This window comes from Ambystoma mexicanum, chromosome 1p (assembly GCF_040938575.1).
Source record: "Ambystoma mexicanum isolate Mex_15411 chromosome 1p, UKY_AmexF1_1, whole genome shotgun sequence".
Classification (NCBI taxonomy): domain Eukaryota; kingdom Metazoa; phylum Chordata; class Amphibia; order Caudata; family Ambystomatidae; genus Ambystoma; species Ambystoma mexicanum.
In genome coordinates, this window is record NC_090921.1 from 1013615562 (window position 1) to 1013630228 (window position 14667).

The window sequence follows — 14667 nt, forward strand, 5'->3', positions numbered from 1 at the left end:
ACCAGGATGAGGGAACTTGCATCTCTATGAGGATTCGTTGACGACGCGGAACTAGTCATCTGTGACATGCCGGTAGTTCACACAAATTCCAGGAAGGTGCAGGACAACTTCATACAGGAAAAGGAAGTGGACCTTGACAAGGCCATCCAAATCGGCAGAGCCGAAGAGGAGACCTCCAGCAGGCGCAAAGAGGTCGGAAGCCCATCACCTGTACCCGAACTAACAGCGCTGCAATGGAGATGGCGAAAAGAAAGACAGCCCCGCGACAGCCCCAGAGACAAAGGGCCCAGACAAAGAGAGGCACCCAAGTGCTACAGAAGTATCAGCACCAAGCACATGACGAATGATCACGACTGTCCCTCCAGGAACAAGGAGTGTTCAAAATGTCGACGTTTTGGTCACGTGGCAGCGGCCTGCACATGGTGGGAAAAAAACGTTACCCGCGTCGATGGCGACAAAGAGTCGAGTGAGGACGACGATCTACATGACAAACCCATGGTAATCATGGTCAACGCACTCCACGGCACAAGGGAAAAACCTCAATGCATAGTGAAAGCGGACGGCATGGAGACACGAGACATGGCTGACTCAGGTTCAGATCTCACCATCCTCCCCATAAATACATATAAAGAGATGATGGGGCGAGACCAAGTGGAAATCAGAACCACCAGACAGAAGCTGACAGTCTTTAGAGGGGCCAACGTAGATCTGCTCGGCTACATCAAAGCCAAAATCGAATTCAAAGGCAGGTCCACCACTACCAAAGTTTACTTCCCTTCTGAAGGCCCCGCCGTGCTTGGATGGGACGATGAACACAGGCTCAGCATAAGGCTAGACCCCAGCACCCCAGAGGAGGTGCTTTGGTCTCTTCAGGGGGAGCAGCAAATTTGAAAGAAGCCTTTCCTGGCCTGTTCTCCGAAACTCCATGGAAAATCAGGAACTATGTCCACAAGATCCGCCTCAAACCAAATGCAGTGCCAGTGAAGCACAAGGTCAGGTCCGTGACTGCCACAGCGAGACCAGCGCTGGAAGCCCACCTCCAGAAGATGGTTAAAGAGGGCACTATCGAAACAGTGGAGTCTTCAGAATGGTTGAGCCCAGTAGTGCTCATCAAAAAGTAATCTTCGAACGATCTCAGAGTCTGCATAGACCTAAGAAGCCTCAACTTAGAAGTTGTCACCAACAGTTTCCCGCTTCCCAGCATCAGCGAAATTGTGCGCATGATGAAAGAAGCAACCATATTTTCGAGGCTTGACATGCATGACGCATACCACCAGATAAGCTTGCACAAGGCCTTTCGCCCGTTCACAGCGTTCATCACCCCTTTCGCCATGTTTCAGTATACACGCATGCCGTTCGGCCTGTCCTCAGCAGCATCCGCTTTCCAGAGGATGATGAGCTCTCTGTTGAAAGAAATCACGAACGTCTCCTACTTTCAGGACGACATCCTAGTGTATGCCAAGGACACTGGTACCCACGACAGGGCACTCACTGCGTTATTGAGCAGACTACAAGAAGCGAGCGTCCACCTGCGCCACTAAAAATGCATGTTTGGCGTAGGAGAAGTTGAGTACCTTGGGTATCGTATCTCGAAGGACTGGGTGAGTCCCAAGAAGAATCTCCTCGAAGCCATAACCGACGCCCCGGCCCCGATGTCCAAAGATGAACTCCGGTCCTTCTTGGGCCTCACGGAATACTATGCGAAATTTGGTCCTAGATTCTCCAAAAACACATCCCCCATGAGGGAACGCCTGAAGAAGGGTGCGACCTACACTTGGGGGCCCCAGCAGGACAAAGCGTTCATTGTGATCAAAAATAGGATCCTGCATGTGCCCTGTCTCAAACCCTTCAACCCATCATCCAGAGGGAGACACATCGGAGATACAGCATCATGATGAACTCTCAGGCATGAGCCCCCTATCGCCGTCCGGGGAATCACGGAGAGAAACCACACACGGAGAACTCGATCTACCTGAATCTCCCAACGTCAATTCTCGTTATCCAGCTTCACCCTCCGACCAAAGCAGACCAAAGCGGGAGAGAAGGAAACTCAGCAAGTTCTCAGCCTTTGTCATGCACTGAGTACCCATACTTTTCCCACCAAAGGAGGTGTGTGGGGGCTCCTCATCGCGAGAACACGCGGAAGCGTGAAAAACAGTGAAACACGCAAGAAGGCAGATCTTGGCGGACAGTGTTGTCAACGCACCGCCCCAGCACACCTCCTGTATCCAGCAAGCTCCAATGACTAGAAGCCCAACAAGAGAGGACACTACTCCCAGAGCGTAATACCAAGGCTGAAGGAAGCCTCCTGGGTGTTCTGGGAGATTGACTGTGTGCAGGCACATGCACTCTCTTCTTACAGTGAGTCAACTGTTTATGTATATGGACAGCAGTTAATGTGAGTACAACCCTTCCCCACCCCTGGACATTATCTACCGAAGTTATCAGTATTTGAGGTGTCTAAATAAACACCGTCTACAGCACTACCGGTGTCCTGTCTTTACTGAGACCACCATACGTTCCTATTTTAAATTGAGCACTACAAGTCCCAGAACAGAAAGGGAAAAAAAAAGTACTAGGGTATGTGCGTGTAGTAGCTGGAGACACAGAAAGCATTTTTCAGCATGAAAACTTTTTTTAAAACGTTATGTTTGTAAATTAGTCATTTCTTGTGTGGTGTTCACGAGAAAAAAAGGCCACTCTGGCACTCAGATTGGGTCTAAATGTCCTTTACAATCAGCTTCAAAACAAGAGAGTCAAAGAAGATGGCATTTTGTCATACAACAAGTTATACACCAGAGAGTAATTAATAGGAGCATTTTATAGCGGGAAAAAACGTTACTCGTTTTTAACTGTATTGTCCTGTGTTATGCAATAAGATAGCCGAAGATGTGGGGAGATTGGACATGTATGGGATAGAAAATGTAACACGCCGGAAACGTGCCCAAAACCTCCTGGGAATTTTCCCAGCTCTGGGCGCCCTTTGTGCAATGGGGATATATTATATGAGCAAAATACGGATCATGTTTGGACACCGAAGCTATAATGGAGAAGCGTACGCATTGTGCGCTAACTGTGAACTACACCTCCCAAGAGTTCTCGGGCCGCTGACAGGATGCAGAGCTTCGGGAAGTGCCTGTTGCTAAGCGACGGTGATGAGTGGCCTGTAACTGCCTGTGGGTGTAGTGGGACTTGGACCGAGGAGCAGCAGGGGATCTGCCGCCGGAGCAGGTACGTGCAGGGCGCTGGTGTCGGTGCTGCATTAACGTTGCAGTGGTGGTCTTCGGTTAGGAAGCGGGTGTGCTACGCTTTGATTTCGGTCAAGAGAATCGAGATGTGCACTGCCAGCCAGAGGCAGTATTATACGTTGGGGCTTACTGACAGTTGGAGGCTGTACCGGAAGTTGAGGATATGCTGCGCTGGCGATGAAATTATGTTGTGATTTGAACCGTTCTGATTGCGAGGAATTGTGTTGTGCTATTTCGGTGGTCTACTGGGGGTAACACTGCGTTTTTTATGCAGGTGCTCTGTTGGCACCAGGGCTGTGATGCGCTGGTAGATCGCGCCCTGCCTTACTTGTGTACCCTGTGGTTGTGCTTGGAGCTGTTTTGACAGCTGTTGGGAACTTTGTTAGGATCTGGGGTCCTGCCGTGTGCTGGCAGCCGAGGCTGTGCAGAGATAGTGATGGCATGCGCAGGGACAGCGATGACACCTTGGGCACTGGCTCTGAGGGATGTGAAAACAGTCCGGGTGTACTGTTACCAGTTGGGGGTGTGCATGTGCTGCGATTGTTCTGGCAAGTGGTGGCTGTTGTATCAGCTGGGCAAGATGGGGCATGGCTTTCTTATGTCATCTGACCAACTGCTTTTTGTGTGCACATGATGTCAGATCGTCTTCTGGCCTTTATTTCACAGTCTGGTCACGTGATAGTTTTTCTGGGTACTGTCATTCATTTACTGTAGTTTGGTTTTATGAAAGAAATATTTTAACTGCCTCAACACCAGCATCTTGTGCACTTACCCATGCACTTGGCCGCACACTTCTTATTTATTGTTTTGTTTTATTTATTTTTTACTGTTTATGCTATGTACTGCACTTGCGCGATCTCAATGTCACCTGGCCTAGTAAGATCGTTGTCTCTGCCTTCCCTCTGTTGCCCTCCCTTGCCTCGTCTTGAAACACTTGTATATAGGCGCGTTATAAATGCCATATCATATCACATCACATAATTTAAGCAACATTCTGAAACTGAAGTTATGGAGCTGAATGGAAGAGAGGGTTCCACTTTGCTCTAAAATAAGAACAAGTTAGAGTAAAGGGTCTTAACGTTACATTATTCATACGAACAGATATTTTTCAACCAGAAACAGTTGGTAAGCACAAAACATTACTTTTCTAAAAATTAAGTTAACAGGTTGCTGAACCTTAATCCACTGCTGTCGCAGTAAATTAGCCTCCAGCATGTGTTACATTTCACTGCTACTTGCATGCTTTAGGAACGGCACCCTCATTGATCACACGCCCTATGACCACGATACACCGGAATCTATATGGGCAAGGTTTTTGTGAGGTGCTGTGCAATCACCCCAATGGTATCAGGTAACCCATCAACAATATTAAATCACTGAGGACATGCAACATGGGTTAAACATGCACTATATGAATATCTAAAGCACAAATGTATGGTACTTAATGTTGTGACAACTAGCTAATGAGATTACCCATTGTACGTTTTCTCTTCACCCGATTACCTACTGATCTTGGGTATGTAACAATTTCAATAATTACTGCATATTGTCTAACTAAACATGGAATGCATCTTTTGTATAATATAATTGTGTGGAATTACAAATTTTGAATGTGCACTGAACAGCCTTGAGGATGATCCAAGTGTCGAAACACGTGCCGGCTTTTATCGAGTGCATCAACAAATAGCATCATTATATTGACTTTGGAAATCTTTTAATGTTTTATGAATATTTCTTATACTCAACGAATCCTGGTTTCACACGGATAAATTAACTAAATATGTCTCTTTTTGTAAATCAATGAAATATTAATTGTGGAAGAAAGGTTATCTATATACATACACCTAACTATACTCTCCAACCAATTACATTCAAGCTAACATTTTTTGGAATGCACACCAGCAATAGTGGTTATGGTTCACACGGCCTGTCATTAGCCTTTACTGTGGTAAACCAAATGGCTTAATATTGAGCTCTAGTTCTAATTAATAACAATCCCAAACAAACAAGCAACCACTCTAGAGTATATGTCTTTAGCGTCTCCGTGCTGACTGTGTATATGCCAAGGATTAGTTTGCCTTGGACTGCTGACACACCGCACGTCCGCACTACCGAAACGCACATTCACGAAGAGTAGTGTATTCAGCTCTGAGCAAACACGAATGCGCGAAGAGCAGTGTCTCAGGCGCTGACCGCATCACAGTATACAGGGATATAACCCAGGATCCCCGGTCTCCACACCACATGAGAACCATCCGGACGAAACCACAAGACCAGCGGGAAAACGCTCCACAGGTACGTCATCCCTGCATTAACTAGACTATGCCCGCTTAACCCCGAGTACAGCAGGTACAATTCTCAAACCCAAGGACGTGTCTTACTTCCCTCTCCTTCCCATGCTATGCTCATTTATGTACAGTTTGCTCTCATGCTACCAAATGAACTATGTATATGCTAACAGATGTGTTAAATCATGCTTGCAATATGTATATACAAACAAATGTATTATAAACTAATATACTACAATCATGTTCACTTTTATCACCTTCACTATGTGTCGCCTACTCACTAATACACCTGTCTGTATATAAACTAGTCTTGAAAAGGAACCTGAGGGGTCGAAAGACGTGTCGGCTGACCACTGTTAATACTAAATAAACCCCACTAAACTAAATGTAGATATGAAATCTTTCTAAAACCAGCGCAAGGTATCCGGGTACCAACAAGCTTCCTTTTGCTTTTAAGCTTCAATCTATATGTAGCTGCCTTTTGAAAAACAACCCCTTCTATAGAAATATTAAACTATGGACTAGATACAATATATATTCATGATTTTTGAAGACAAAGATGGTAACATCATTGATTTCATGACATGGCTCAAAACGCAGAATCACTTTCTCAAATTTACCAAGACAAGCAACCATTCTGAGGTCAATTTCCTTGACTTAGTTCTGACTGGCCAAGATGGGGTCAGTGTACCACAAACCTACCAATAGAAATTCATTACTATTGTTCCAAAGCTATCACCCTAGAAGCTTACGGACAATTTCTTCGCTATTTCTTTGCTATCAGAGAAACTGTGCGACTATGACCAACATTCCGCTGATTTGGCAATAAAACGGAGAAACCGGGGTTACCTGAAGAAAATCGTTAGGCACGCGAAGAAGAGGGCCAGGCACATTCCAAGAGACATCACCCTGTAACAACATGGAAGGAAAGTAGATAGCCCAAACTTTTTGACAGCAGTTTTTAACCTTTCCCCGTTAGTCAATTGACTCAAGAAAGAAGTGACTAAACTCTGGAAATTACTTAATATGGGTGCTTCCACCATCGGACCGCCCAGGTTTGCTATGAAATGGAGGCGTAACCTTAGAGAATCTCTTGTACATACATATAAAGAAAGAGAAGACAAGACTGTCAACACCCTATGGAACCATCTAGTCCCACTGGACATGGCCCATGTGGCCAGTGTATAGTGTGCCCCCAGACCAAGAGAAGTACGTCGATTGACATATGGTGGCACTACCCATGGCATCAGAAATATTTTACGGACTGTAATAGCATCAATGTGATTTACATCATCAAGTGTCCGTGTAGCCTGAGATATGTGGGGATGACTATACGACCAGTGAAACCAAGCATTGGCGAACATCGCTCCTGCATTAGAACAAAGAAGATCATTGCCCCCATGGCAGAGCATTTCATACAGAACGGACACAGGCACACAGATTTTTTATTGACCATTTTGGAGGAAATCGTGGTTCCCCAAAGAGGAGGTGGCCTACACACTTTATTGTTCAAAAGGGAACAACTTTGGATCTACTGCTTACATACACACATCACGGGTTTGAATGAGCATACAAGCTGGCAAGTGTTGGCTACTATGTAGGGTACGCAGGACGCCGAGCATGTATGTTTGCATACAACTAAAAGATTGCACCACAAAGAACAACCTGGCATACCCCTGCAGCCCTACAGAAACATTACATGTTCCAAGGTGAGCACCACCATTAAGTACTACTCCTTGTAAGTGCTTTCACAGTCCATTTAATGAGATCGGGCGACACCATGCAAACTGTTTTCCAGCCGTGCGATGTTGTACCCATATTCTCACTGAATTAAGAAGGAAAGGAATCAGGTAAGTATAGAGATGCAGGGCACTCGATCCACAGAGGGTACAAGAGTTATCTGCCCACTGTGATATCTTGCCCTGCAGAGATACAGATACAAATGAGACACTGTATAATTTGGATCAGATAGAAGAAATCACTTTTAACCCTCCTCCTGTAGATCCTGACCCTGTACCATCTTTTTGCTTGTGTCTAGGGAGCTCTGATACAACGAAGACAGAAGCCACCCTGCTCTTGGTTTGTCCTCGGACAGTGCCCAAGTCTTGGGTAAGGACATTCATTATGGGGATTTAATTTCTCACCATTAATAAATAAAACACTTGGTGTTCCCCCTCCCCTTCTGTTCCCCCACAGGTACAGAGATAGTCCTTACCTGAGTTGTAAGCAGTCCATGAGCAGATGCACTGATGCTTGGCAATCAAAGAAGGATCTGAGGTCCTGAATAAAGTGATCACACTTGCATGAACCACTGAAACCGATCTTCCAACACCAGGGAGGGATTTCCCAGTAATAATGGGACATCCCATGTTCCTAAAAACTGTGTGCATGAACGCAGTGCATATTTTGTTTATAATCACTTTTGGAGTTCAAGAAAGCAGGACAATTAAAGGAATCAAGTTCCTTGTTAGAACTTAGTGCATTGGACACAGCGTGAAGTGTTCTCTTGTTCTTTTTAAATCATTTTGAGCAATAGGGTGAGACTCTCTCTGTGCCCTCATCCTAGATAGGCGGCTCACCACCGGCACCTAGGGATGTCTACCACTATGAGTGCTTAGATAGTACGGTTGGAGGGTCATATAGGTTGTATGAAAATATTTGTTAAATAATAAGCAGTTGACTATACCGGTCCTGCTGAGGTGTGAAAACAGATACAGAAGAACCTCTGTGTGTAGGCCAAAGACTGGCAAAGTAAGAAACACATGGTAGCAATGCCAAAAGGCTGATAAGGAGAAGCCAAGTGAGTGTGAACCATCACACAGGTACAGATACAGAAAAACCTGTGTGGAGTAGAGAGCGTGGGGTTCCTGGTTCCGCGGCCTCTAATGGGTGGACCGTGTGGTCTGACAACTGCGCCTAGACCAGGGAACCCCAATTGTGAAAGTCAGAGGTTGCTGAAGTGAGACAAGAGAAAGCAATCTGATTGAACTATTAAGAAACCAGAAGGAGTGTAAAGTTGATTTGGAGAAGTTTTTTAAACATTGAAATATTGATAACCAGTACAAGTCGACTTTCCTGAACTTGGGGAATGGAGCCACAAGGTTTTTTGAATCTGGCTTGAATTTGGGGAAGGCAACCCCAACACTTTGTGGAACGGTCTTGAACTTGGGGAAGGGAACCCTAAGGGTTTGTGGAACTATCTTGAACCTGGGGAAGGGGAGCTGAGAAGTAAGCCAGGAGCTGGCAGAAGCTCAGAACTTTATTTTGAACACTATTTATTTTATTGCGGACAATCCCTACACCTTGTTTAGCTTTAGTTGTGAGAGTAAGGATAGGTTTTGGACATGCAGACTTTTAAGTTGAACTTTCTGACTCTAGACTTTCCTTAGTTTCTTTAGGTAGGGGAATCCCACCTTAGTATAGGGCAAGTTAGGCCTTTAAGCATACTGACATTTAAGTTAATAAAACAATTCTGTTTGAACTTTGAATTTGTTGTCTGTGTCTCGCTTCATGATACCTTCACACATACCCCCATGGTCCATTATTTTGCTGCCTTTTGCACTCGGATACTTATTTCCATTTGCTGTCATGTTTCCCAGTTTCTCTATTCATTTGTCAACCTCGTTCCCAACTACCTGCCTGTGGTTCCATCCTAAGTAGTAACAATGTTCCACCAGGGGGCAGAGTGTGTCCACAGCCTGATCTGCTTTCTGTCCCCTACTTAGCATTACCATATTCTTATCAAGCTGTGTATTTTGCCTGCTTAAAACGTCAGCGATGAGTTCAATGTTAACTAGTACTGATATCCTATGCTTGAGGCCTGAGAACTCGGTGCGCCCTTCCTTCATAACCAATCTCTGCAGGGCCCTTCACCCTACCTTCAAGTACACTGGCCTTGTCCGTGCACCGTCGAACGTGAATAAAGTGTATTTTACTGCAGGGAAGAATCCACTTATGGTGCCCTTTGCACCTTTCTCTGCCTATGATTGTGTTTCAATCCTAATGTAATGCACTACTGCACACTATTTACCTACTGCGTTATGCCACATGATCTATACTCTCAGTGCAATTTGTACTATATGTTGTAGCCCTACATTTCTTCATGGAATGCTCTCGAACACGTATCTATTCCCCTGCTGCTTCCAGTGTAGGGAGGGTGTGCTTGTGACTAAAGCCACTAGCACTCTACAGGCCCATAGTTCATTCTATAGGGATTTTCTTAATTTGTTCTTTCACTTTTGGGCTGTTGCAACTGCATCTCTACACTAGGCTCTTTTTTTGCTACACCTATTTGAGACCACTCCTGTTCCCACCAACGGCATCCCTCCTGCCTGGGGTACGTGACAAGTCCTGACCTCGATGTTAAATTAGAAAAATCCTGCTGGTAGGCCTCAGTGTTTTCATGCACCAGCCAGGCCTTGTGATGCTACAACCCAAATACAGGAATCCATAGGAGTTGTGCTTGCTTCCACGGGCAACTGGACTGGAGTGGGGTACAGTGATTCCTATAACTGGTATATCTGTGGTTTGCATGAGATTGATCCCTTTTTACGTGGGAGCTTCTTGCAGCACCAAATATCTGATTAACATGCTCTTTCATAATTCACTAGCAAAAGGTACCCATTCTCTGAACGGGTTCTGTGGACAGACATGACAACACTCTCTTCAATTGTTGAAAATCAATGATCCGGTAGGTCGCTGTTCCGATTCGCTTATCGCTTGATGTGCTTTGCCATCTGAAGTAAACTGCCCTGAGAATGGGCAAGTGTGGCTGGCTGACATACCACGGAACAGCCGCTGGGGGAGACGAGAGCTGGTGTGCTGACGCGTACTGGGACCTACTGTGCTCTCTCCCCACCTGTTGCCTCACCCTGGCGTGGTGCAGTTCGTTGCGGTGCAAATGTCCCAGAAACCGTGCATTCTAGGGTTGAGGACCGGTCCTTCTACCTCCATGATGTTTTGCCGTTTTCAGGAAACCTCGTGTAATGGTGCAGAAATCCAGGGAACGTGGCGGGGTGTCCAAATGTCATGTAGCCAGTAATGTCTGGAGGGTCCTAACAGGTACCTATGCAAAATGTAGTGCAGATTTGTGAAACAGAGTGGAATTGTGTAAGGAACAACGCTTCGCCAAGCCACAAACCCACATATTTTTATTTTTTATAAATATAGATAAGAGTAGAGAGAAAACAATCAGTATGGTGCCCCCTGCTGCCCAATGTGTCAGGCAGCTGCCTATTTTGCCCAGTGCTTGCACCAGCCCAGCTTAGTATGTATTCTTACTGTGCATCCTGCACAACATATACCACCTCTTCTAAGCATCCCTGCTAATCCCCATTTGTTTCTACTGTCTGCTTCGTGGCCTTTGTGATTCCTGCTTCTTTTATATTCCCAGCCAATCCATAACACTGTCCCCAACTCCATGCCACTCCCGCACACGGCAGACTGATCATGAAACTTTGTATGTGTTCTCTATTTTTTTTACTCAAATGAAGACAAGTCTCATTTTTATACTCCGAATTATGATTGAATACCCTCAATCATATCAGATGCCTTCCAAAAGACATCTACTATGTTTGATGCCCGAAGAAAACAAGCTGCGGCTTCTTGCGTGTATTGCCCAAATGTACACTATTTGTGGGTTCTTAACTGCACATCTGCAACCCTGCACAACGTTTCCCCCAACCGTTGTTCTTTGTAAAGCCCTTTGGGGCAAAGTCATGGTTACATTACCACCCCCCCCCCCAAATAACTACAGCTATTTTAAAGATTGGTACTTATAGGTTACACCTTGAACACAATGTTCTTCTTAAATTATACATACACATCGCTATGAAACCTTACTATAGCATCCCTACGTTTGATTGTACAGGATACAAGTGCCTATCACTAAGATTATTTTGCATTCACCACATGGCTCATTAATACCCAAAAGACAGTCTTCATTACAAATTCTGATGTATTCTTTTGTATCTGCTTTTCGGGTTGCTGTCCCTTTTTAGGTCTGGCCGAGGTGAGATTTGCTCGCTGCCAGAGATAGCTAACGGAGATCCATACAAAAGCGTGGCTCTGGGGTTAGTCAGGAGCTTGCTTATGCTTAGCCAGTGCATCTTGCTCAAAGCTCTGTTACAGCAATAGCTATTTTGTAAGGGCCACTGAAGCAGTTGAGAGATTTGCTGAATGGTGCTTTAAAGGGCATCTTTTGTTTCGGTGATGCATGTACATTAATTTTCGCTTTTATGTTGCACATGGAACTGTCTATATTCGGGAGAGATTTGTTAACCAATAATTTTAAGAGCATGTTTTGTTACCGTGCTGTTAGTAAAGTTGAGTACCACACAAGGTTAACAGTTGGTACTGTATGGCACAAGTAATTTAGCCAAGCTGCAGTCATGCCACTTTTGTCAGGTGAAACCTAGGGCACGCTGTGCTTCTTTATTTTTCATGGGCTTTTTCAGGGCATTGATATTTTTCCACTGATGTGCTGCGCTCGCTTTTGTTCTTATGTTTTTTATATAAAGGGAGCAGACGGAGATGTGCATGATTTTTTCCGCCACGGAAAAGTTCGCATGAGAAATGTGCAAACCACACAAGGTTCGCACATTTCCTATGCGAACACGCATCTACAAACACCCCCCCAACATACCCTTACCCTGCTTACCTTTCCTTCACGCTGTCTCGCTGCGGCATCGGTTCCCTTTCACTTCCGTGATCGGGAACCGGCGCTGCAGTGTCCTTTTCTTTTCTTTTTTTTATTATTATTATTTATTTCGGAAGCTGCAGGGGTTTCTCCCGCAACCCGCGCTCACTATACTGTAAAGTATAGTGAGCGGAGTGTTGCAGGTGACACCCCCACAGCCCCTGTGTTTTTCTTTTTTTTCTTCGTCATTTGGCAGGGGCTGGGAGTTGTCCTCACAATTTTACTGTATAAAAAAGTCCGACCCCACCGACGCACCTAAACACATACCACGAAAAGTTCAGACTTTTGGTAGCCAGAACGTTTCGTGGTGTTTGTTTTAGATCTTTTGGTGGGGGTCGGACTTTTTTATACAGTAAAATTGTACAATACCAGCAGACAGCCGTTGGTATGTTGCTAAACACTAACGAATGCAACATTACCGTCCCTCTAGCCCCAGCTGGAATAGCTGATAAAGCTGATTAAGTATACCAAGATCTACACACATCACTAGCTTCAGACAGGACGCCCACTGGCTACTAGTACGGGATAGAATTACTCTTTGCACGCTCGTCTTCACCCACAAGTGCCTTTCAAATACTGCCCCCAAATACCTGGCACGCAGAGTCAACAAACGCCAACCAACCAGACCAACTAGAGACGTGTATTCACACTGCTTTGCCGTTCCTAGATTCCTCCTAAAAAGAGCGGGAGGAGCGAGCTTCCCTGTGTTAGCCGCCAAATAGTGGAATGCCCCCCACCTCAGCCTCAGAATGGAACCCGCATTTTGGACTTTTAGAGCCAAAGTAAAGGGCTGGCTCTTCGGTAAGAAACAGAAGTGATCAACTATCTCCCCTTGTAATCACGTTGCCTGCTTACCCTCTTTATGTCTCTTGTAACACTAGCAGCCGGGTATTGTAATTGATTCATCCATTTATCGACCCCTATGTAACCATGGTCGATCTGCCCTTATTTCTGCTACTGTTATTCCTTGTTTTGTTGTCTATACTGTAACTCTTTCATAAGCTTTGGGCGCCCAGTTACCTGAGGGTTCAGTGCGCGGTACAAATAAAGAAACTAAACTAAACTAAATTCCAAGAGGGAGACCTGAAACACAGAGGAGAAACATTCAATCTCCATGAAAAATTATCAAAACGACCTGTGTCCAAAGAATCAGCCGTTTTGTAGAAGTTGGGACTAGAGTTGTTGAACGTTGCGTGTGATAGCTCTTTTTATTAACCCTGCTCATTGCATTGATATTTCTTCCACCTATGTTCTGCATTTGTATATATTTTTTTTAATTATCTTGTAAAAGGAGCAGCCTGCTTTATTATTTATGGCTAAACACTAAAAGGCCTGTCTGATGTGAGTGGGTATGACACCATTTTAATCTATGTACAATGGCATTGTTTATTACTGTGGGGCCGGGCAACAGAACTTGGTGTATACGAGTGCACTACCACAGGCTTTGATATGGAGCGGTGATCAGTTGGGCACCAACATTGAATGTACAAGGTTGTAGTACCCCAGGTGGCTAATAAATGCGCTATGTAGCCTCTGTGAGGGGTCAGAAAGGAAAGCCAGACACAAAGTTGTCATATTTTCGGTTAAAGACATTTATTAAATAATAATGGGTTGGTAACATGCCTCTCCAAGAGGAACTTCCCAACCTAGAACAAAAAAAAAAGGGATCTGTCAATGTCAGGATGTCAATAACTGAAAAGCCGTCCTTGTCTCCAAAACATTCTATTCTGACCCACACTACAAACAAAACAATAACATGTATAAGGTAATGTCTTTAACTTGTTACTGGCAAAACTGAAAATAAGAATAGCTCCAACACAAATGTTCTCCACGGTGGACGCCTTGGATGCAGAGGTTGGACACTTCCCCTGGATTCTTAAGTAGGATGGCAATTGCCTCTTTTACTAACAGTTAATTTGTGTCTCTCCTTGATTCACAACATACCTAATTTAGCAACAGGTTCTGTAACAGTCTTTCACACAAATGTCTCCTTTGTTTCGAAAACACTGTCTTTATTTAGTATTTCTGGAAGCTTTGCAAATTTCCTGGTATACTCCCCTTCCAGGTCTTTTCATGCAATTCCAAGTGCCCGGTGTACTCTTCTGCCAGGACTCTATATGCAATGCCAACTGCCTGGTGTTATTACCTTCCAGGACTTCTTTGTGATTCAGTTGTCTGGTTTCCTTCCCTTGCCAGGACTTCTCATGCTTTTGAACTCCTTGATGTCTTGACTTACTAGGACTTCTCGTGTGTTTCTCTGCAATACTAACGCTGCATATATTGCTCTTGTGTTGATATATATGTTTGCGGTATGGTTTGTTCAAGCTTTGCACCACACTTGCATTTCATGCATCCATAGCTCTTTGGGAATTGTACTTTGCCTTTTCTGTATTCAAACAATCTTCTTGTAGTTTTAACAGTGGTATCACATTCA

General features: G+C 44.7%; 1 protein-coding gene across 1 annotated transcript in view; it reads left to right on the forward strand.

The window, feature by feature from the left end:
• The first annotated feature begins 3029 nt into the window (after positions 1-3029).
• ENKD1 (enkurin domain containing 1) overlaps positions 3030-14667 on the forward strand; it is a 358562-nt gene continuing 346924 nt past the window's right edge. Inside the window, exon 1 of the mRNA XM_069655171.1 lies at positions 3030-3231. The gene's annotated coding sequence lies outside the window, so the exon portion shown is untranslated. The remainder of the gene's footprint in view (positions 3232-14667) is intronic.